The sequence below is a fragment of the Anomaloglossus baeobatrachus genome, chromosome 12 (genome assembly GCF_048569485.1).
Source record: "Anomaloglossus baeobatrachus isolate aAnoBae1 chromosome 12, aAnoBae1.hap1, whole genome shotgun sequence".
Taxonomy (NCBI): domain Eukaryota; kingdom Metazoa; phylum Chordata; class Amphibia; order Anura; family Aromobatidae; genus Anomaloglossus; species Anomaloglossus baeobatrachus.
The window spans coordinates 98,798,051-98,819,585 of record NC_134364.1 but is presented as its reverse complement, the minus strand read 5'-3'; the positions used below and the strand labels follow the sequence as shown (position 1 = coordinate 98,819,585).

General features: G+C 42.7%; 1 protein-coding gene across 1 annotated transcript in view; it reads right to left on the bottom strand.

Moving 5' to 3' along the window:
- The window catches only part of CRABP2 (cellular retinoic acid binding protein 2), a 55,189-nt gene that overhangs the window by 13,613 nt on the left and 20,041 nt on the right, over window positions 1-21,535 (bottom strand). The window lies entirely within an intron of this gene.

The window sequence follows — 21,535 nt, the reverse complement described above, 5'->3', positions numbered from 1 at the left end:
CTTTGTGCAGCAGGCCTTCATGGTAAAATAGCTGCTAGGAAACCACTGCTAAGGACAGGCAACAAGCAGAAGAGACTTGTTTGGGCTAAAGAACACAAGGAATGGACATTAGACCAGTGGAAATCTGTGCTATGGTCTGATGAGTCCAAATTTGAGATCTTTGGATCCAACCACCATGAAAAAGGTGAACGAGTGGACTCTATATGCCTGGTTCCCACCGTGAAGCATGGAGGTGGAGGTGTGATGGTGTGGGGGGGCTTTGCTGGTGACACTGTTGGGGATTTATTAAAAATTGAAGGCATACTGAACCAGCATGCATAGCACAGCATCTTGCAGCGGCGTGCTATTCCATCCAGTTTGCGTTTAGTTGGACCATCATTTATTTTTCAACAGGACAATGACCCCAAACACACCTCCAGTCTGTGTAAGGGCTATTTGACTAAGAAGGAGAGTGATGGGGTGCTACACCAGATGACCTGGTCTCCACAGTCACCAGACCTGAACCCAATCGAGATGGTTTGGGGTGAGTTGGACCGCAGAGTGAAGGCAAAAGGGACAACAAGTGCTAAGTATCTCTGGGAACTCCTTCAAGACTGTTAGAAGACCATTTCTGGTGACTGCCTCTAGAAGCTCATCTAGAGAATGCCAAGAGTGTGCAAAGTGGTAATGAAAGCAAAAGGTGGCTACTTTGAAGAACCTAGAATATAAGACATATTTTCAGTTGTTTCACACTTTCCTAAGTATTTCATTCAACATGTGTTAATTCATAGTTTTGATGCCTTCAATGTGAATCTACAATTTTCAGAGTCCTGAAAATAAAGAAAACTCTTTGAATGAGAAGGTCTGTCCAAACGTTTGGTCTGTACTGTATAGCAATTATTTTACAGTCCCCGAGTAGCACTTTGTACCCACCTACTCCTTTAAAGAGGACTTATAACTTGGCATAAACATATTTTTTTCTTACTGGTATAAATGCCGCTGTTCTCCTGAATCCGGCGTTGTTTTTCTTTTGTTCCTGCGCCTCTCCGTTCCTGAGATACAGCTCTCTTTTCCTTCTATAAAAATATAGTCTTTTTAGACAAGTAGGCGTGGTTCTCAAGGTGACGCCCACAGGGAAGAGTTGAGGACTGAGCCCACTTGGATAAAAGCACTGATGTTTTATACCGGGAATAAAAAAGGTCATATCTCCGGAACAAAGAGGCGTAGGAACAAAAGAAAAACAACGCCGAATTCAGGAGAACAGCGGCATTTACACCACATTAACAAAATATATATATTTATGACAAGCGACAAATCATCTTTAACAGATCTAAATTCTGCTTAAAGAAGATAATGTTGATAGGGGTATTTTGGGAGGGGTTTCAGCTGAAAGATGAATACTTTTACATTCCTTGCCTTAAAATATCTTACAACTTGTTTCTCAACCCTTGAAAAGAGAATCTGTAAAAATTTTTGCATAAATAACCATCACGCTTGTGTTATTACGTTACTTCCTTCAGGCAATGTACTTTAAAAATAAGCCAGGGGACGTGGCAGAGTGCTTGTCATTCCAGAAATATTTTTTAATAAAGTTACAACAAATTGCTCCTCTGTTTATGATCAGTGCTGAATAGCATGAACAGGGTAAAGGAGAGGTGTTAAAAAATGGCCACGTGTGGGAAAGCACAAAAATAAGGAAGATATACGACCCAACATTCCTACTTGACAGTGTAAAACATACTCCACTGCGGCTCTACAAAAACATTCACTTGAAGTGTCATGAAAGGAACACAACTTAAATTCCTTTAGTACCTTCAAGTGCGCCACTCTGAAGGGAGGTGGCTGACATGGGCCAATCGCAACCCCCCCCCCAAAAAAAAATCTACGCTGAAAAATTTTGATGTGTGAACTTAGCTAACACTATTGTAATATAGTTTTCCCATCACTAAAATAATTTTTACAGAAACATTTTAAAAGATTTTTTTTTCCCATTTTTATTTTAAAATCTCAAGGGTTTGTCTTTCTGGTAATGCCTAACAAGGACCTGTTAAGGGTGGAAAGTTTACTTCTTATTTTTTTCCTGATGCTCCCCTGAGTTATACGTTTTTTTCTTTTTTAAAATCAGCTATATGTTCCAAGAGATATGTCTTTCAATTTAGTGCGGCCAATATGCACATTTTTAGTTTCTTTTGCAAGAAATCACAGATCACCGGCTCCTCTGGGGCGTGTCTTCAGGCAGAGCAGCACTGTGAGCACCGCCCTTTTTGTAAAGACCAGAAAAAGGCCAATATCTCTGGAATTGTATGATCGATTTTGAAAAATGTAAAAACGGTATACTCAGGGAAAGAGCAGAAATAAAATAAGAACAAAAAGTGACCACTTTTGGGCTGTTGACAGGTCACCTTTAAGAGCCATTTGTTTTTGGATAAATTAAATCTATTGGTTTCCAATACTAAACCTGTAGGGAAATGTTGGAAGTAAAAGCGCATTTTATAATTTTAGCACTAGGTCCCAGTAGTCTTAATCTACCCTTCTACCCTTCTTCCTCTACTGAATGTCCCTTTGTCCCATATGAAGAGACAGTACATTTCTGTCACATGGAGTTTTGCTCAAAACTCGCTGAGTATTATCAGACGCTGTTGACACTACAGATTCTGATACTCCACATTATTGTTTCTTTGCTGTTTCTGACTTGCGCAGGCTGGCTCGGGCGTCGACTAGCTATGTGCTCATTAATGGTCAGTCTAGCAAAAGTGAAACTATGCTAGCCTGCTTGTTATCTCTGGGATTATATGTTTTTGGAAACATATCATATTTAGTCCCCGCCTTTTAAGATGGTGGAATCTGTCTTCCCTCGCCAACTATAGCTTTGCTGTGCTGGTCTGTCTGCTATTGTGTCCCCTTCCTGTTGATGATTATATTCCATGGTGCTTGGAGTGCTTGTGGAATCCTCTCCTCATATTGTTGTTTCCTCCCTGCTCTTATTTTCCTCCTTACCTCTTATTGTCTTATATGTTTGTGTGAGTGTGCTGTGAGATAGAGTTTTGGTTTCCCCTGTTTGTCTATCTCTATTGGTTTTATCACACTCCTGTCCCGGCCCTCCCCCTGGGTGGGGAGGGAGGGGGTATAAGATCAGGGCTGGTCAGGATCAGAGTCAGGTTTGTGGCTCAGTCATCCTCACCTTCAGAGGTAACTCTGAGATAAGGGATAGCTAGGGCGCCCCGGTCTGAGGCCAAGTCTAGGAGCCCCGATCCCCTGCTTTCCCTATTCATCATGACAATTTCATATGGCAAAAGAGCGATTTGGGCTCTCTCAGACTCCAGGACATGGGTGTGACTGCAACCTCCATCTGTAAATTAATTTTCTGTAGGAGTAACACCTGTGGATTCCCATATGAGTGTAGAGACCTTTTAGTGCCCCCCAATAACAGCTGAGCTTGTAGATGGGCAACCATCTGACGACAAACATATTTTTGCAAACTACCTAAGAAAATCAGAGATTGGTTGTTATGGAAGATAGCAGTTATTCTAAACCTCGCTGTTCTTTCCCCACCATAACCTTGACATACCTCCTAGAGCGAAGCGAATCCTTTAATTACCGGCAATAGGAGATAAGATATTTTTGTTTTCTTGAGAAAGAAGATCACGTTATACTTGGAAATTATACAATTACTGGATTGTACAGTATCAAGAATCTGAACTCTAAGAAAACGACTGGAAAAATTAGCTAAGCATTGGAAGGGATGACTACTGTGACTTGTGAGGTCTTCACCCTCCACAAGATACAAGTTCAGGCCAGACACATGATTTCTCCTCATCGGGATGGAAGGTCACGTCTTTGTAAAAGAGACAAGTATGATCCAACTCGGGACAGAAAATAATAGACAGAGCTGTCATTTCCTCATATAAGACTCATCTTGTCTGGAATGAATAAAGAATAAAGCCCTTGTTTGCTCGGTGCCTTGGCTGCCGATGGAGGTAACGTTGGCAGTCACCGAGCTCACGTTCCTCCCGTTAGCTCAAAACTTCAATTACAAGTGGCGTGTGATAAACTTTACATCAGCACTAAATAGGAAATGTTTCTAACATTTTGCTAACTTTTTTCTTTAAATTTGTATTGTTTAAGCTACAATAAGTTGTATTAAATTTTTTTTTTGCTTTGATTTTTACAATTTTATGAGGATTGTACATTTTTGGACCCCACTTTACTTTATTTTTAGAGAATACCCCTTTAATACAATTTTTCTGCCCTAATATCAGGGTTTTATGTATAGGGAATACAGAGATTGTGACTCTTGAGCCTGTATAGTCTCAAAAGGAGTCTAGAGTTGAGGAGAATAATTCACCTGACCTTAGTCTAATGGAATAGCCACGTCGGTAGTCTTTGAATATCCTATCTTTGACTTGCCTCTTGATTAGTAGGCTAGGCACAAGGTCATGCCGGGACGTGCCCAATCCTCTCAATTAAAGAGATCCATGGATGATGGCAGGTAGGAAGTTTGGTGTGCTCAGGTCTGAGGGCCATGGACTACCAATGTGACTTGTGGACCACGTGTTTCCAAATTATTTTGCTCATCTCTAAAAGACACCAACACTACAAATGGATAATTGTTGGGGGCTGTTATGGATTTTGCACAAAGTCATGTAGGGTCGTGCCTTGACCTACTAATTCGAACAGGTGCCGGAAATACCTGCAGGTAAGAGGAGGATCAAAAAGTCTGGTAGTCCATGACCACCAATGTGAGTGCTGGACCAGGGGTTTCCAAAATATTTTCCTCATCTCTAAAGGAGACCAACACCACACATGCATGATAGCTGGGGCCCATGTTATGGATTTTGCATAAGGTCTTGCTGGACCTACTAATTCGAAGAGTTGCAAGATAATTAAAGAGGTAGGAGGTCCGAAGGGATCTGGTCCCATGGCCCTGGACAACCGATGTGGCCGGTGGAACAAGGTTTTCCAAAGGTCCCATATTACTGAGGTAGACATATAGGCCACTCCAGAGGCAAGAAAAGGAAAGACAAAATGATCTTTACAACTGACAGAAAAGAATGACTTTTTCACTGCTAATTTTTTATTATAGGGGCACCAGGGGTTTTATACACATTTTTGCCAATAGACTTGCTAAATTCCGGTTCTGTCTTTAGACAATGATATAGTTAGGTTCAAAGTAAGTTATTTAGCGGAGGTGTTAAATACTTTGCAAATCAAGGACCAGTGACCACTGGAATACAAGACAACTTTCTCATTCTAGGCCTCCTTTGATCTCACTATAGGCCAATAATAGCAAAAGGCCATAAAGTCTTAAGAAGATTTACACAATCCTCATGGACAATAGGGAAGGCACTAAATCTCCAGAGCTGCTTGTGAATCAGAGGGCATCATCTAAACAGCCATAAACATTAAGGTGGTCTATTGGCTTTTTTCTTGTTTGATGTAAAAAATTAACTGGTCAATGTCCAGGGGTTAAGCTAAGGTTGAAGGAAATGATCAAAATGACTTGTCACCATTTGGAATGGTCAAGAAGACAAGAGTTAAAATTGAATGGGGTCATAAGAAATTTTAATAAGTCCAGGGGGTCAATCATAGACTAACAGACCCCATACACAATAGACAGCTGTCAGACAAAAGATGGTTTGGCCAAAGATCTAGCTGGAAGTTCTATCTGGACTTCTTCATACACCGAGATTCCTCTTATCTCGTAGAGAAGAGAAGGACCAGTAGGCCAAGATGAGATATGTTAGATACTTTTTTCCCTTGACATCACCTGTCAGGGAAGAGTCACGAGGCCCCCATACACATTAGATTATTGGCTGAGCTCGCTGATATTGACAACTTCAGCCAAGGCTTTTTGGGCCCATGGCAAAAAATACAATTTGGTTTTTAGAGGTTTATTTCATGTTGAGAGAAGGGAGGCTTGATCCTCACCCTGGTTGGCAAAATTGTACTGAGCCCTTTTCTCGGGTCACACACAGTATGTAAAACTGATAGGCCCATTTGACAACCAATTGATGCCATCAAGCCACGTTGAGTGAGGAGTCATCTAATTTCAGTGCCACTATTACTTTTTTAATAGTAAAGCCATTTTACAAATTACTACTTGCATCATAGGACATTAACTGTGAACTATGAGAAAATCTTAAAGTGGACCTGTCACTCGCCAATAAGATGTAATTTTTTTTAATCTGGTGTAAATTCCGCTGTTCTCCTGAATCTGGAGATGTTTTTCTTTTGTTCCTGAGATATGCCCCATCTCTTCCTTGTATATAAATTTAGTCTTGTTAGCGAAGTGGGTGTGGTCCTCAAGAAGGAAGAAAGGGCTATATCTCAGGAATAGAGAGGCGCAGGAACAAAATAAAAACAGCATCAGATTCAGGAGAACAGGGGCATGTACATCAGATAAAAATATAATAAAATTATGGAAAGTGACTAGGGCTTATTAAGTGTCATCTTCACTTTAATCATAGTTAACCATAAATTAGATAACAAGGGCAATCAAAGAACATTGGTAATGAAACCCTTTTACAGTGTCAACACACCTTAGATAATTGTTGGCTGAATTTTCAGCTGACAGCTATCACGTTCGACCCCACCATACCATGGATGGACACTGTCAATTGGAAATTACCGTATAGAAACACAAAGCAGGTAATTCTAATAGCTTCTTCTTACTAGAGGATAGTAGTTGGATGTACCTAGCCGGTTAGATAAGGCTAGTTACAAGACTAATTAGTTACTACTTTTTGCCACCAGTAACTTAGATACCCTAGTCCGTTATCATTACTTAGGCACAAGTTAAGGCCTCAATAAATATTAGGCTAAAATTGGGTGGACCTGACAAGTTTGGTGGGTCTAATATGTGTTGCAGCCTCGTAACTGTTCCCTGACAGATAATGTTGGGGGAGAAGATTTCCAAAAACCCATCCTTTTGTTCTACGGGAGATTTGTTCCCCACCAGATAAGCACTTCTGTGTATGGAGGATTCGGGGTGAGCTACCTATAGTCTATGTGGGTTTCTCAAAATGAAAAGGGAGATCAACATCTATGGATAAATAGGTGGTAATCATTTTTCACTTCTGTGCTGTCACACAATTTGTATTGTTTATTCAGGTTTTTATGGCTTTATCTACCTAAGCTGTGACGTCCTCACACTATCCAGATTCGCTACAAATTGGCTGCTGAGTTGCCTGCCTTTGCTTTTATACAGGCTATGGTAGTATCTCCTGATTGACTGTGGAATCAAAAATGAAAATTGTTCAGTGAATTTCCTAAAATCGAATTGATTTGCTCATTTCTAATAGTTATCACTAGTTAGACCTCCCCTATGTCTTATATACCACTAAGTTAAACACCGCTAGTCGGAACACTTTAATTTTAGATCAACAAGTTAGGTATTTTTAATAGAAAATTAAAGTGTCTGGAAAAAAAAAACTTGATTGAAAGCAACATGTTTTCTTTTTCAGAAATCTCCTGTTTTTCTTAACAACTCCGGACCCGAATCCCTGCTGTGTCTACCGCCCACCAATTAAATCCTATTAATTTTTCATGCTGTTGGAGAAGCCTGTGGTGAAAAATCAGAATGGTTTTCTCTCAGCGGAGGATGTAGAATAAGTTCTGTGTCAAATTCGCAACCCCAACCGTCTTTCCTTCCAGCTGGCCGAGCTGTCCTGGTTGAGAGCCAAGATTCTGCCAGCGACCTGGCTGTCCAATGTCTATCGAAACATTGGGAGTGTGGAGGGCGGTAGGGGGAGGATGTAGTGGGACAACTCATGTCACTGCACCTGTTGTGTGTGGCCTGGACTAAATACTAGTGGGGTTTACAGCATTAACCCCTTCACCACGACATGCAATTAGGATTAGCAATTAAAGGGAATGTGTTGTCAGAAAATAACTTATTGCTTAAATTAGGTTTTTATATTTAATATATTTTTTGTATTAAATTTGGCATTAATTTTCATTATAGTCGTCATTAAAAATAAACAGAAAACTTGCACTTTTCACACTGGGGCTTTTTTTTACACACTAACTTCCTGTTTCAGAAAATTTACATGTACATTAGCAGCAATAGACTGATTCAGACCCTATTTTTTTGTATTGAAGCATCTGATGTGTGTGTGCAAAGGCCATAAGGGTACTTTACACGCTGCAATATCGCTATCGATATCGCTAGCGAGCGTACCCGCCCCCGTCGGTTGTGCGTCACGGGCAAATCGCTGTCCGTGGCGCACAACATCGCTAACACCCGTCACACGTACCTACCTGCCTAGCGACGTCGCTGTGAACGGCGAACCGCCTCCTTTCTAAGGGGGCAGTTTGTTCGGCATCACAGCGGATGAGGGGCGGAGATGAGCGACCGGAACATGCTGCGCACCTCCTTCTTTCCGCATTGCCGGTGGACGCAGGTAAGATGTTCGTCGTTCCTGCGGTGTCACACATAGCGATCTGTGACGCTGAAGGAACGACGAACAACCAGCGGCATGCACCACCAACGATATGAAAAGGAGTGACGTGTCAACGATCAACGATTTTTGACGTTTTTGTGATCGTTGATCGTCTCTCCTTGGTGTCACACGCTGCGATGTCGCTAACGGCACCGGATGTGCGTCATTAACGACGTGACCCAGACGATATATCGTTAGCGATGTCGCAGCTTGTAAAGCACCCTATAGTCAAGGGAAAGGGAGACAGAAGTGCTCTGACATCGCCAATTACGAGCAGTGGATTCTACGTTATCATCTCTGTATAAGAGTGTAACCTATCTTTGCAATCCTGCCTCTGATGATAAAGAGTCTCCTGAAAACTCTTTCTGAAAGGTCAAGAAGTAGGTCTAAAAGTAGACTCAGGTGGCTCAGGAGGTTACTAGTGTTTTGATCTGGGGTGTAAATTCCATGAAGGGAGTTTGTATGTCCTCCCTATGTCTGTTTCGGTTTCCTCCAGGTTTTCTGAATTCCTTTCACACTCCAAAGACATACCGATAAAGTATTTACTGTATATTGTGATCCCCAATAAGTACAGTGATGGCAATGTCTGTAAAGCGCTATGGAAAATGATGGCGTTATATAAGCAAATAAAAAAAATAATGTTGTGAAAATTGCACATTTAAAAATTTCTTTAAAAAAAAACAAAACGTAACCAAAATGTAAACAACAGATCATTTTTTGATGACAAATTCCCTTTATATTTGGAATTATTGAAGGAGAAACTACATGAATTGATAACGAGGTCAGCATTTAAAAATATATATAATATAGCATAATGAAAAAAGTCGCCTCCGATGTAAAAAACATCTAAAAAAAGTTATTAAAAAATAAATATATTGTATTTCATTAATTTATCTACTTGCTGTTTTCTTGGGCAATATATAAATCAAAATAACCAGAATTGGGGTTCATTATTCTTTTTATGATGATGATTATATTTAAAAAAGCTCACATGCATATAAATATTAGTGATGGAAAGTGTGCAGCTCCATCTCCCTCCTCCCTCTGCCAGCACAGTGCAGCTCAATGAGCATGCTCACAACGCTCTTCTGTAGAACTCTACCACAATCACTTCCTGTATGGTGTGAAGTAAGGTAATGGTAGAATATATTGTTGTTTGAACAATGGGGAACAATAGGCGTAAAGCTCAACATACAATAAAATAATATTACAATTTTTTAGTACGAACTATCGAATAACATCCATATCGCGGGAGAACAATGAGGATCAGCTAGCATCAGTAATACGATCACAGTTGGAAAATGTTCACTGGTGTTAATGACAAAATGCTTCTCGACAGCGACGCTGGACTGGGTCGATTAGGTTTCCATATTAAATGTCTCAAGATATTTTATTCATCACATGAAGAAGGACAAGCTGGCAGGTTTGGGGGCCTCGAGGAACATCAAGATCTGTGACCCAGATTCACAAACAATGTCTCAACCTAAGATAATTATACCGAGTTACGAACCCTCAAATCTGAGGCTTAACAAATTAAAAGAACTCAAATTCAAAAATTCTGAAAAACATATTCTAAAGTCAAAAATTTGGGAAAAATATATAAAAAATAGAATAATTCTGACTATTTTGAAAAATGAAAAACTTTGGAAAAATAAATATTGAATTCAGAGCTCATGGAAAAAAATATTATGAGTTCATAAATTTTGAAAAAATATATATACTGCAAATTCAAAAATTGTGAATTCAAAAATTCTGAAAAATATCACAATTCGGTCGGCAATTAAAGGGTTTATGGTTACGGGAATGAGACTAGGGCTTAAAATGAGATAATTGGACACTTCATGAGCCTTGAAGGAACAATTAAGAGAACATTATCAAGCCCCAATCCCGACTATCATAGAGTTCTTTCAAGTGCCACCTTCCAAGCTCTACTGGATGATTTAGAGAACTGGATTTCTAAGAAGTCAGGGGAAACGGGTGTTCACCTTTTTCTGGTATTCTGATCCTTTTTGGCTGACAAATCAGATTAATCTTGCCTAAAGAAAATCCGTCATGCTGATGGCAGGGCCGGCCTCAGCACCCGGCAAACCCGGTCAAATGTCAGTGCCCTGGGCTGCCCACTTGCAGTGGCAGGAATGGCGTAACGGCAATTGCGGCAGGCCACGCCACCGCTAGTCAGGGGGGCCCGTTGCCAGCGCTGTCGCCGCCGATGATGGCACTTTCAACTGTAATCGGCATCACAGTTGCCAATACAGTTGAAAGCATTGATGAAATGGAGCGGTGCGCTCCCTCTCTCATCAGTCTCATGCTCTGACAGCTCAGCATGGGAGCGCAGCGACGTCAACACTGCGCGTCTGCAGTGAGGTCAGAACAACAGCAGTGGACGTGCTGAGGAGACCAGATCAGCGGGGGAACGAGAAGAAGTGAGTATGTATTCAATCGCTGTGGCCAGATGACCATGGGGGTGCATTCGATGATATGAGGGCTGTATACTACATGAAGGTGCCTAATGCTATCTGGGTCTGCACCGTGCTATATGCGGGCTGTATACTACATGAGGGTGCCTAATGCTATCTGGGTCTGCATTGTGCTATATGGGGGCTGTATACTACATGAAGGTGCCTAATGCTTTATGGGTCTGCATTGTGCTATATGCGGGCTGTATACTACATGAGAGTGCCTAATGCTATCTGGGTCTGCATTGTGCTATCTGGGGGTTGCATAGTGCCATATGGGGGCTGCATAGTGCCATATGGGGGCTGCATAGTGCCATATGGGGGCTGCATAGTGCCATATGGGGCTACATGGGGGCTACATAATACTATATGGAGCACTATGGAGGCTTCATAACACTATATGGAGGAATATGGGGGCTGCATACTACTATACCCCCAGAGTTGTATGTCCCCTCCACCCCGGTGTTGTATACCCCCTCAAAGCTGTATGTCCCCCCACCTCAGTGCTGTATACACCCTGACCTCTTTCCTCAGTAATATGTATGCCCCCCTGTAATGTGTATGTCCCCAGCCTCTATTGTGATGTATATACAGCAGTGTTAGTGTGCTCTATGTGCAGCCATGTCTGTTAGTGACTGCCACTAATTAGCGTATCACCGACACATGCCCAGGAGGAGCTGGATGGACACAAGCAGGGAGGTGAATAAGACTTTTGCAGGCTTTCCAATATTAGAAATATCTCTAATGTGTGTGTGTGCATGTATGATGTGTGTCTATGTCTATGTATGTCAGTGTATATGACTGTGTCTAGATTTATGTCTATTTATATGTGTTTATGTGTACGTATGCCTGTATGGGTATGTATCTGTGCATGTCTATTTGTGGATGGGGCCCACTGAGAGTCTTTCGCCCAGGGCCCACAAAAACCTGGAGCCAACCCTGGCTGATGGTTTCCTCTTCAAAGTCCCAATTTGGTTCACTCAATCTACTATATAAAGCTGAGTGTATGTATGTGTGTATGTATGTGTGTATGTCTGCTAAAGGTATCCGCACCGTCGCATTTACAATCACGAAATTTTGCACAGACACTCCATGTGACTCAGGGAACGTCATAGACTATTTTTGATGGGAAAATGTAACCCTGTGTTTTACAGTTACTCTCCAAAATCCTGCCTCCATTAAACTGAATGGAGGTGGGAGCTGCAGGCTATTAATAGCAACTGTCAGTGTTTGTTATAGGAACAAAATAAACTCTAAAGGGGGCTTTACACGCTACGACATCGCTAATGCGGAGTCGTTGGGGTCACGGAATTCGTGACGCACATCCGGCCGCATTAGCGATGCCGTTGCGTGTGACATCGATAAGCGATTTTGCATCGTTGCAAAAACGTGCAAAATCGCTAATCGGCGACACGGGGGTCCATTCTCAAATCTCGTTACTGCAGCAGTAACGAGGTTGTTCCTCGTTCCTGCGGCAGCACACATCGCTGCGTGTGACGCCGCAGGAACGAGGAAGCTCCCCTTACCTGCCTCCCGGCCGCTATGTGGAAGGAAGGAGGTGAGCGGGATGTTACGTCCCGCTCATCTCCGCCCCTCCGCTGCTATTGGGCTGCGGTTCAGTGACGTTTCAGTGACGTCGCTGTGACGCCGCACAGACCGCCCCCTTAGAAAGGAGGCGGTTCGCCGGTCACAGCGACGTCGCCGGACAGGTAAGTATGTGTGACGGCTGTGGGCGATGTTGTGCGGCACGGGCAGCGATTTGCCCGTGTCGCGCAACAGATGGGGGCGGGTACCCACACTAGCGATATCGGGACCGATATCGCAGTGTGTAAAGTAGCCTTTAGTATAAGAAGCTTATGTGTGAGGTAATAAGATGTCGGTGGTGAGACAGATAGAGAAAGACAGAAAAAGACAGACAGACAGAGACACAGACAGAGACAGACCGGGAAAGAGACAGACCGGGAAAGAGACAGACCGGGAAAGAGACAGACCGGAAAAGAGACAGACCGGAAAAGAGACAGACCGGGAAAGAGACAGATCGGGAAAGAGACAGCCCTGCAAAGACACAGCCCTGCAAAGAGACAGCCGGGCAAAGAGACAGCCGGGCAAAGAGACAGACGGGCAAAGAGACAGATGGGCAAAGAGACAGACGGGCAAAGAGACAGACGGGCAAAGAGACAGACGGGCAAAGAGACAGACGGGCAAAGAGACAGATGGGCAAAGAGACAGACGGGCAAAGAGACAGACGGGCAAAGAGACAGACGGGCAAAGAGACAGACAGGCAAAGAGACAGACCAGGAAAGAGAAAGACCGGGAAAGAGAAAGACCGGGAAAGAGACAGCCCTGCAAAAAGACAGTCGGGCAAACAGACAGACGGGCAAAGAGAGAGCTGGGCAAAGAGACAGACGGGCAAAGAGACAGACGGGCAAAGAGACAGACAGGCAAAGAGACAGACAGGCAAAGAGACATACAGGCAAAGAGACAGACAGGCAAAGAGACAGACGGGGAAAGAGACAAACCGGCAAAGAGACAGACAGGCAAAGAGACAGACGGGCAAAGAGACAGACGGGCAAAGAGACAGACGGGCAAAGAGACAGACGGGCAAAGAGATAGACGGGCAAAGAGACAGACAGGCAAAGAGACAGACAGGCAAAGAGACAGACAGGCAAAGAGACAGACAGGCAAAGAGACAGACGGGCAAAGAGACAGACAGGCAAAGAGACAGACAGGCAAAGAGACAGACGGGGAAAGAGACAAACCGGCAAAGAGACAGATGGGCAAAGAGACAGATGGGCAAAGGAACAACCAGGGAAATAGACAGCCGGGGAAATAGACAGCCGGGAAAAGAGACAGACAAAGACAGACGGGGAAAGAGACAGATAAAGAGAGACGGGGAAAGAGACAGACAAAGACAGATGGGGAAAGAGACAGACAAAGACAGACGAATAAAGAGACAGACAAAGACAGACACACATATAGAGACAGACACAGAGATAGAGAGAGACAGACAGACAGAGGAAGACAGATAGACTGATACAAATACAGACAGATAGAAATAGACAGACAGAAACATAGACACAGACAGACAAAGAAAGACACAGACAGAGAGACAGACAGACAGCGACACACAGACAGAGACTAAGAGAGAGACAGTTACTATCCCGGGCAACGCTAATTATCTATAAATACAAACATCCTTCATTTTGTTTTATGGCATTAACTCTATTGCCGAGCTGTGACGTACTCTAACTATCCAGATTCACCACAAAACGGCTGCTGTATTCCCTGTCTTGGCTTTTATACAGGTTCCTGATTATTTATTATTTAAGGCTTTTTTGTTTCAATCTGTATGAGGGGTTTTAGGCTTTAAATTATTTATTCAGAAGGTGGAAACAATGTATAGATGGTTCCTCCAACTTTATGCCATCAGGGTATCTTTGAAAAAAAATCTAAAATGGAAGGGTCTGGATGGCGACCAATAACTTTTATTTGGATGCTAAAGCAATATTGGTTCTTTGAAGAAAATTAGACTACGGTCTGTGCAAGTTTGAGTGTGGAGTTGTGCCAGGCTCGCATTCCTGCACCCTCAGGGGTATTTGACAATGTGTTCAACAGACAAACCAGAACCCAAGATCAGACGCTTCTCGAAATCCTCAGACACCAGGGTCCCCGCCAGATTTTAAAATCCTATTAAAATAAAACTACGACGCGCTTTGATATCGTTAATACTTTATTGGGCTCTTTAAATCTTCTGAATATTTACTGGAGCCAAGCATTGGCTGATTTCCTAGGATAATTATTTTAGTGCTGCAGGTAAGAAAGAGTCACTGCAAATTTTAAGGATTTAAAGGGGCAGAAGAAATTTTATATTGCATCTCAAGGATCAAGTCTTTATGCTTTTGGGTGCTTACAGTGCTCTCCGGACCTAAAATAAAACCAAAAGATGGAGATAATACGGTATGTACCTGTTTCCCTCACCCAGTGGAGGCAGCCATTGTGTATTTATCAGACTGAGCAGCAGTACCAGACAGCCCACAGAAAAGAGTGGGGCTGTTTTTGGAGGAAAAAAAAGGATACCCTTTCAGTGTCTCCCCATTTTCAATAACCAGCAAAAGTAATAAAAGAGTCATGGGGTAGGTGTCTTAAAGCATAAATAGTGGTAGGGAAAATAAGCCTGTCCTTAACCAACAGTGCAGGAAACAATGAGGTGAGAAGCCTGGAGTCTATATATACAGACTCCAGGCTTCTTCCCCTCTATATATACAGACTCCAGGCTTCTTCCCCTCTATATATACAGACTCCAGGCTTCTTCCCCTCTATATATACAGACTCCAGGCTTCTTCCCCTCTATATATACAGACTCCAGGCTTCTTCCCCTCTATATATACAGACTCCAGGCTTCTTCCCCTCTATATATACAGACTCCAGGCTTCTTCCCCTCTATATATACAGACTCCAGGCTTCTTCCCCTTTATATATACAGACTCCAGGCTTCTTCCCCTCTATATATACAGACTCCAGGCTTCTTCCCCTCTATATATACAGACTCCAGGCTTCTTCCCCTCTATATATACAGACTCCAGGCTTCTTCCCCTCTATATATACAGACTCCAGGCTTCTTCCCCTCTATATATACAGACTCCAGGCTTCTTCCCCTTTATATATACAGACTCCAGGCTTCTTCCCCTCTATATATACAGACTCCAGGCTTCTTCCCCTCTATATATACAGACTCCAGGCTTCTTCCCCTCTATATATACAGTCTCCAGGCTTCTTCCCCTCTATATATACAGACTCCAGGCTTCTTCCCCTCTATATATACAGACTCCAGGCTTCTTCCCCTCTATATATACAGACTCCAGGCTTCTTCCCCTCTATATATACAGACTCCAGGCTTCTTCCCCTCTATATATACAGTCTCCAGGCTTCTTCCCCTCTATATATACAGACTCCAGGCTTCTTCCCCTCTATATATACAGACTCCAGGCTTCTTCCCCTCTATATATACAGACTCCAGGCTTCTTCCCCTCTATATATACAGACTCCAGGCTTCTTCCCCTCTATATATACAGACTCCAGGCTTCTTCCCCTCTATATATACAGACTCCAGGCTTCTTCCCCTCTATATATACAGGCTCCAGGCTTCTTCCCCTCTATATATACAGACTCTAGGCTTCTTCCCCTCTATATATACAGACTCTAGGCTACTTCCCCTCTATATATATACAGACTCTAGGCTACTTCCCCTCTATATATATACAGACTCCAGGCTACTTCCCCTCTATATATAGTCTCCAGGCTTCTTCCCCTCTATATATACAGTCTCCAGGCTTCTTCCCCTCTATATATACAGACTCCAGGCTTCTTCTCCTCTATATATATATATATACAGACTCTAGGCTACTTCCCCTCTATATATACAGACTCTAGGCTACTTCCCCTCTATATATACAGTCTCCAGGCTTCTGCCCCTCTATATGCACAGTCTCCAGGCTACTTCCCCTCTATATATACAGTCTCCAGGCTTCTGCCCCTCTATATGCACAGTCTCCAGGCTACTTCCCCTCTATATATACAGACTCCAGGCTTCTTCCCCTCTATATATACAGACTCTAGGCTACTTCCCCTCTATATATACAGACTCTAGGCTACTTCCCCTCTATATATACAGACTCTAGGCTACTTCCCCTCTATATATACAGACTCTAGGCTACTTCCCCTCTATAAATACAGACTCTAGGCTACTTCCTCTCTATATATACAGACTCTATGCTACTTCCCCTCTATATATACAGACTCTAGGCTACTTCCCCTTTATATATACAGACTCTAGGCTACTTCCCCTCTATATATACAGACTCTAGGCTACTTCCCCTCTATATATACAGACTCTAGGCTACTTCCCCTCTATATATACAGACTCTAGGCTACTTCCCCTCTATATATACAGACTCTAGGCTACTTCCCCTCTATATATACAGACTCTAGGCTACTTCCCCTCTATATATACAGACTCTAGGCTACTTCCCCTCTATATATACAGACTCTAGGCTACTTCCCCTCTATATATACAGGCTTCTTCCCCTCTATATATACAGGCTTCTTCCCCTCTATATATACAGTCTCCAGGCTTCTTCCCCTCTATATATACAGACTCCAGGCCTAGAAGAAGCCTGGAGTCTGTATATATACAGAGGGGAAGAAGCCTGGAGTCTGTATATATAAAGGGGAAGAAGCCTGTATATATAGAGGGGAAGTAGCCTAGAGTCTGTATATATACAGAGGGGAAGAAGCCTGCAGTCTGTATATATAGAGGGGAAGAAGCCTGGAGTCTGTATATACAGAGGGGAAGAAGCCTGGAGTCTATATATATATATATATATATATATATATATACAGAGGGGAAGAAGCCTGGAGACTGTATATATACAGAGGGGAAGAGGCCTGGAGACTGTATATATAGAGGGGAAGAAGCCTGGAGTCTATATATATAGAGGGGATGAAGCCTGGAGTCTGTATATATAGAGGGGAAGAAGCCTGGAGTCTATATATATATATATATATATATATATATATATATATATATACAGAGGGGAAGAAGCCTGGAGTCTGTATATATAGAGGGGAAGAAGCCTGGAGTCTGTATATATAGAAAGGAAGTAGCCTAGAGTCTGTATATATAGAGGGGAAGAAGCCTGGAGTCTATATATACACAGAGGGGAAGAAGCCTGGAGTCTGTATATACAGAGGGGAAGAAGCCTGGAGACTGTATATACAGAGGGGAAGAAGCCTGGAGACTGTATATATAGAGGGGAAGAAGCCTAGAGTCTGTATGTATAGAGGGGAAGAAGCCTGGAGACTGTATATATAGAGGGGAAGTAGCCTGGAGACTGTATATATAGAGGGAAAGAAGCCTGGAGACTGTATATATAGAGGGGAAGAAGCCTGGAGACTGTATATATAGAGGGGAAGAAGCCTAGAGTCTGTATATATAGAGGGGAAGAAGCCTAGAGTCTGTATATATAGAGTGGAAGAAGCTTGGAGACTGTATATATAGAGGGGAAGAAGCCTGGAGACTGTATATATAGAGGGGAAGTAGCCTGGAGTCTGTATATATAGAGGGGAAGTAGCCTGGAGACTGTATATATAGAGGGGAAGAAGCCTGGAGTCTGTATATATATAGAGGGGAAGAAGTCTGGAGACTGTATATATAGAGGGGAAGAAACCTGGAGACTGTATATATAGAGGGGAAGTAGCCTGGAGACTGTGTATATAGAGGGGAAGAAGCCTGGAGACTGTATATATATATATAGAGGGGAAGAAGCCTAGAGTCTGTATATATATATATAGAGGGGAAGTAGCCTGGAGTCTGTATATATATATATAGAAGGGAAGAAGCCTAGAGTCTGTATATATATAGAGGGGAAGAAGCCTGGAGTCTGTATATATATATATAGAGGGGAAGAAGCCTGGAGTCTGTATATATATATATAGAGGGGAAGAAGCCTAGAGTCTGTATATATATATATATATATATATATATATATATATATATATAGAGGGGAAGAAGCCTAGAGTCTGTATATATATATAGAGGGGAAGAAGCCTGGAGTCTGTATATATATATATATATAGAGGGGAAGTAGCCTGGAGCCTGAATACATGGAGGGGGAGAAGTCTGCAGTCTGTGTATATAGAGGATGAGAAGTCTGTAGTCTGAATAAATAGAGGAGGATAAGTCTGTAGTCTATTTATCTATAGGACGAAATGCCCGTAGAATGAGAAGACTGTATATATATATATATATATATATATATATATATATATATATATATATATATATATATATATATACAGTTAGGTCCAGAAATATTTGGACAGTGACACAATTTTGGCGAGTTGGGCTCTGAATGCCACCACATTGGATTTGAAATGAAACCTCTACAACAGAATTCAAGTGCAGATTGTAACGTTTAATTTGAAGGTTTGAACAAAAATATCTGATAGAAATTGTAGGAATTGTCACATTTCTTTACAAACACTCCACATTTTAGGAGGTCAAAAGTAATTGGACAAATAAACCAAACCCAAACAAAATATTTTTTTTTTTCAATATTTTGTTGCGAATCCTTTGGAGGCAATCACTGCCTTAAGTCTGGAACCCATGGACATCACCAAACGCTGGGTTTCCTCCTTCTTAATGCTTTGCCAGGCCTTTACAGCCGCAGCCTTCAGGTCTTGCTTGTTTGTGGGTCTTTCCGTCTTAAGTCTGGATTTGAGCAAGTGAAATGCATGCTCAATTGGGTTAAGATCTGGTGATTGACTTGGCCATTGCAGAATGTTCCACTTTTTTGCACTCATGAACTCCTGGGTAGCTTTGGCTGTATGCTTGGGGTCATTGTCCATCTGTACTATGAAGCGCCGTCCGATCAACTTTGCGGCATTTGGCTGAATCTGGGCTGAAAGTATATCCCGGTACACTTCAGAATTCATCCGGCTACTCTTGTCTGCTGTTTTGTCATCAATAAACACAAGTGACCCAGTGCCATTGAAAGCCATGCATGCCCATGCCATCACGTTGCCTCCACCATGTTTTACAGAGGATGTGGTGTGCCTTGGATCATGTGCCGTTCCCTTTCTTCTCCAAACTTTTTTCTTCCCATCATTCTGGTACAGGTTGATCTTGGTCTCATCTGTCCATAGAATACTTTTCCAGAACTGAGCTGGCTTCATGAGGTGTTTTTCAGCAAATTTAACTCTGGCCTGTCTATTTTTGGAATTGATGAAAGGTTTGCATCTAGATGTGAACCCTTTGTATTTACTTTCATGGAGTCTTCTCTTTACTGTTGACTTGGAGACAGATACACCTACTTCACTGAGAGTGTTCTGGACTTCAGTTGATGTTGTGAACGGGTTCTTCTTCACCACAGAAAGTATGCGGCGATCATCCACCACTGTTGTTATCCGTGGACGCCCAGGCCTTTTTGAGTTCCCAAGCTCACCAGTCAATTCCTTTTTTTTCAGAATGTACACGACTGTTGATTTTGTTACTCCAAGCATGTCTGCTATCTCTCTGATGGATTTTTTCTTTTTTTTCAGCCTCAGGATGTTCTGCTTCACCTCAATTGAGAGTTCCTTAGACCGCATGTTGTCTGGTCACAGCAACAGCTTCCAAATGCAAAACCACACACCTGTAATCAACCCCAGACCTTTTAACTACTTCATTGATTACAGGTTAACGAGGGAGACGCCTTCAGAGTTAATTGCAGCCCTTAGAGTCCCTTGTCCAATTACTTTTGGTCCCTTGAAAAAGAGGAGGCTATGCATTACAGAGCTATGATTCCTAAACTCTTTCTCCGATTTGGATGTGAAAACTCTCATATTGCAGCTGGGAGTGTGCACTTTCAGCCCATATTATATATAGAATTGTATTTCTGAACATGTTTTTGTAAACAGCTAAAATAACAAAACTTGTGTCACTGTCCAAATATTTCTGGACCTAACTGTATATAGGGGAAGAAGCATGCAGTCTGTTTACATAGAAGGGGAGAAGCCTGCAGTCTGCATATAGAGATGGGAAGAAGCCTGCAATCTGCATATATAAAGTGATAGAAGCCTGCATTCTGTGTTTAGAGAATGAGAAGACTGTAGTCTGTATATACAGAGATGGAGAAGCATGCAGTGTGTATATATAGAGGGGAAGAGGCATGCAGTCTGTGTGTATATAGAGGGGGAGAAGCCTGTAGTCTGTATCTAGAGGGGGAGAAGCCTGCAGTCTGTATCTAGAGGGGGAGAAGCCTGCAGTCTGTATCTAGAGGGGAGAAGCCTGCAGTCTGTATCGAGAGGAGGAGAAGCCTGCAGTCTGCATATATAGAGGGGAGAAGCCTGTAGTCTGCATCTAGATGGGGAGAAGCCTGCAGTCTGTATCTAGAGGGGGAGAAGTCTGCAGTCTGTATCTAAAGGAGGAGAAGTCTGCAGTCTGTATCTAGAGTGGGAGAAGGCTGCAGTCTGTATCTAGAGGGGGAGAAGGCTGCAGTCTGTATCTAGAGGGGGAGAAGTCTGCAGTCTGTATCTAGAGGGGGAGAAGTCTGCAGTCTGTATCTAGAGGGGGAGAAGTCTGCAGTCTGTATCAAGAGAGGGAGAAGTCTGCAGTCTGTATCTAGAGGGGGAGAAGCCTGCAGTCTGTATCTAGAGGGGGAGAAGGCTGCAGTCTGTATCTAGAGGGGGAGAAGGCTGCAGTCTGTATCTAGAGGGGGAGAAGGCTGCAGTCTGTATCTAGAGGGGGAGAAGGCTGCAGTCTGCATATATATAGAGGGGAGAAGCCTGCAGTCTTTATCTAGAGGGGGAGAAGCCTGGAATCTGTATCTAGAGGGGGAGAAGCGTGCAGTCTGTATCTAGAGGGGGTGAAGGCTGAAGTCTGTATCTAGAGGGGGAGAAGCCTGCAGTCTGTATCTAGAGGGGGAGAAGGCTGCAGTCTGTATCTAGAGGGGGAGAAGGCTGCAGTCTGTATCTAGAGGAGGAGAAGTCTGCAGTCTGTATCTAGAGGAGGAGAAGCCTGCAGTCTGTATCTAGAGAAGGAGAAGGCTGCAGTCTGTATCTAGAGGAGGAGAAGTCTGCAGTCTGTATCTAGAGGGGGAGAAGCCTGCAGTCTGTATCTAG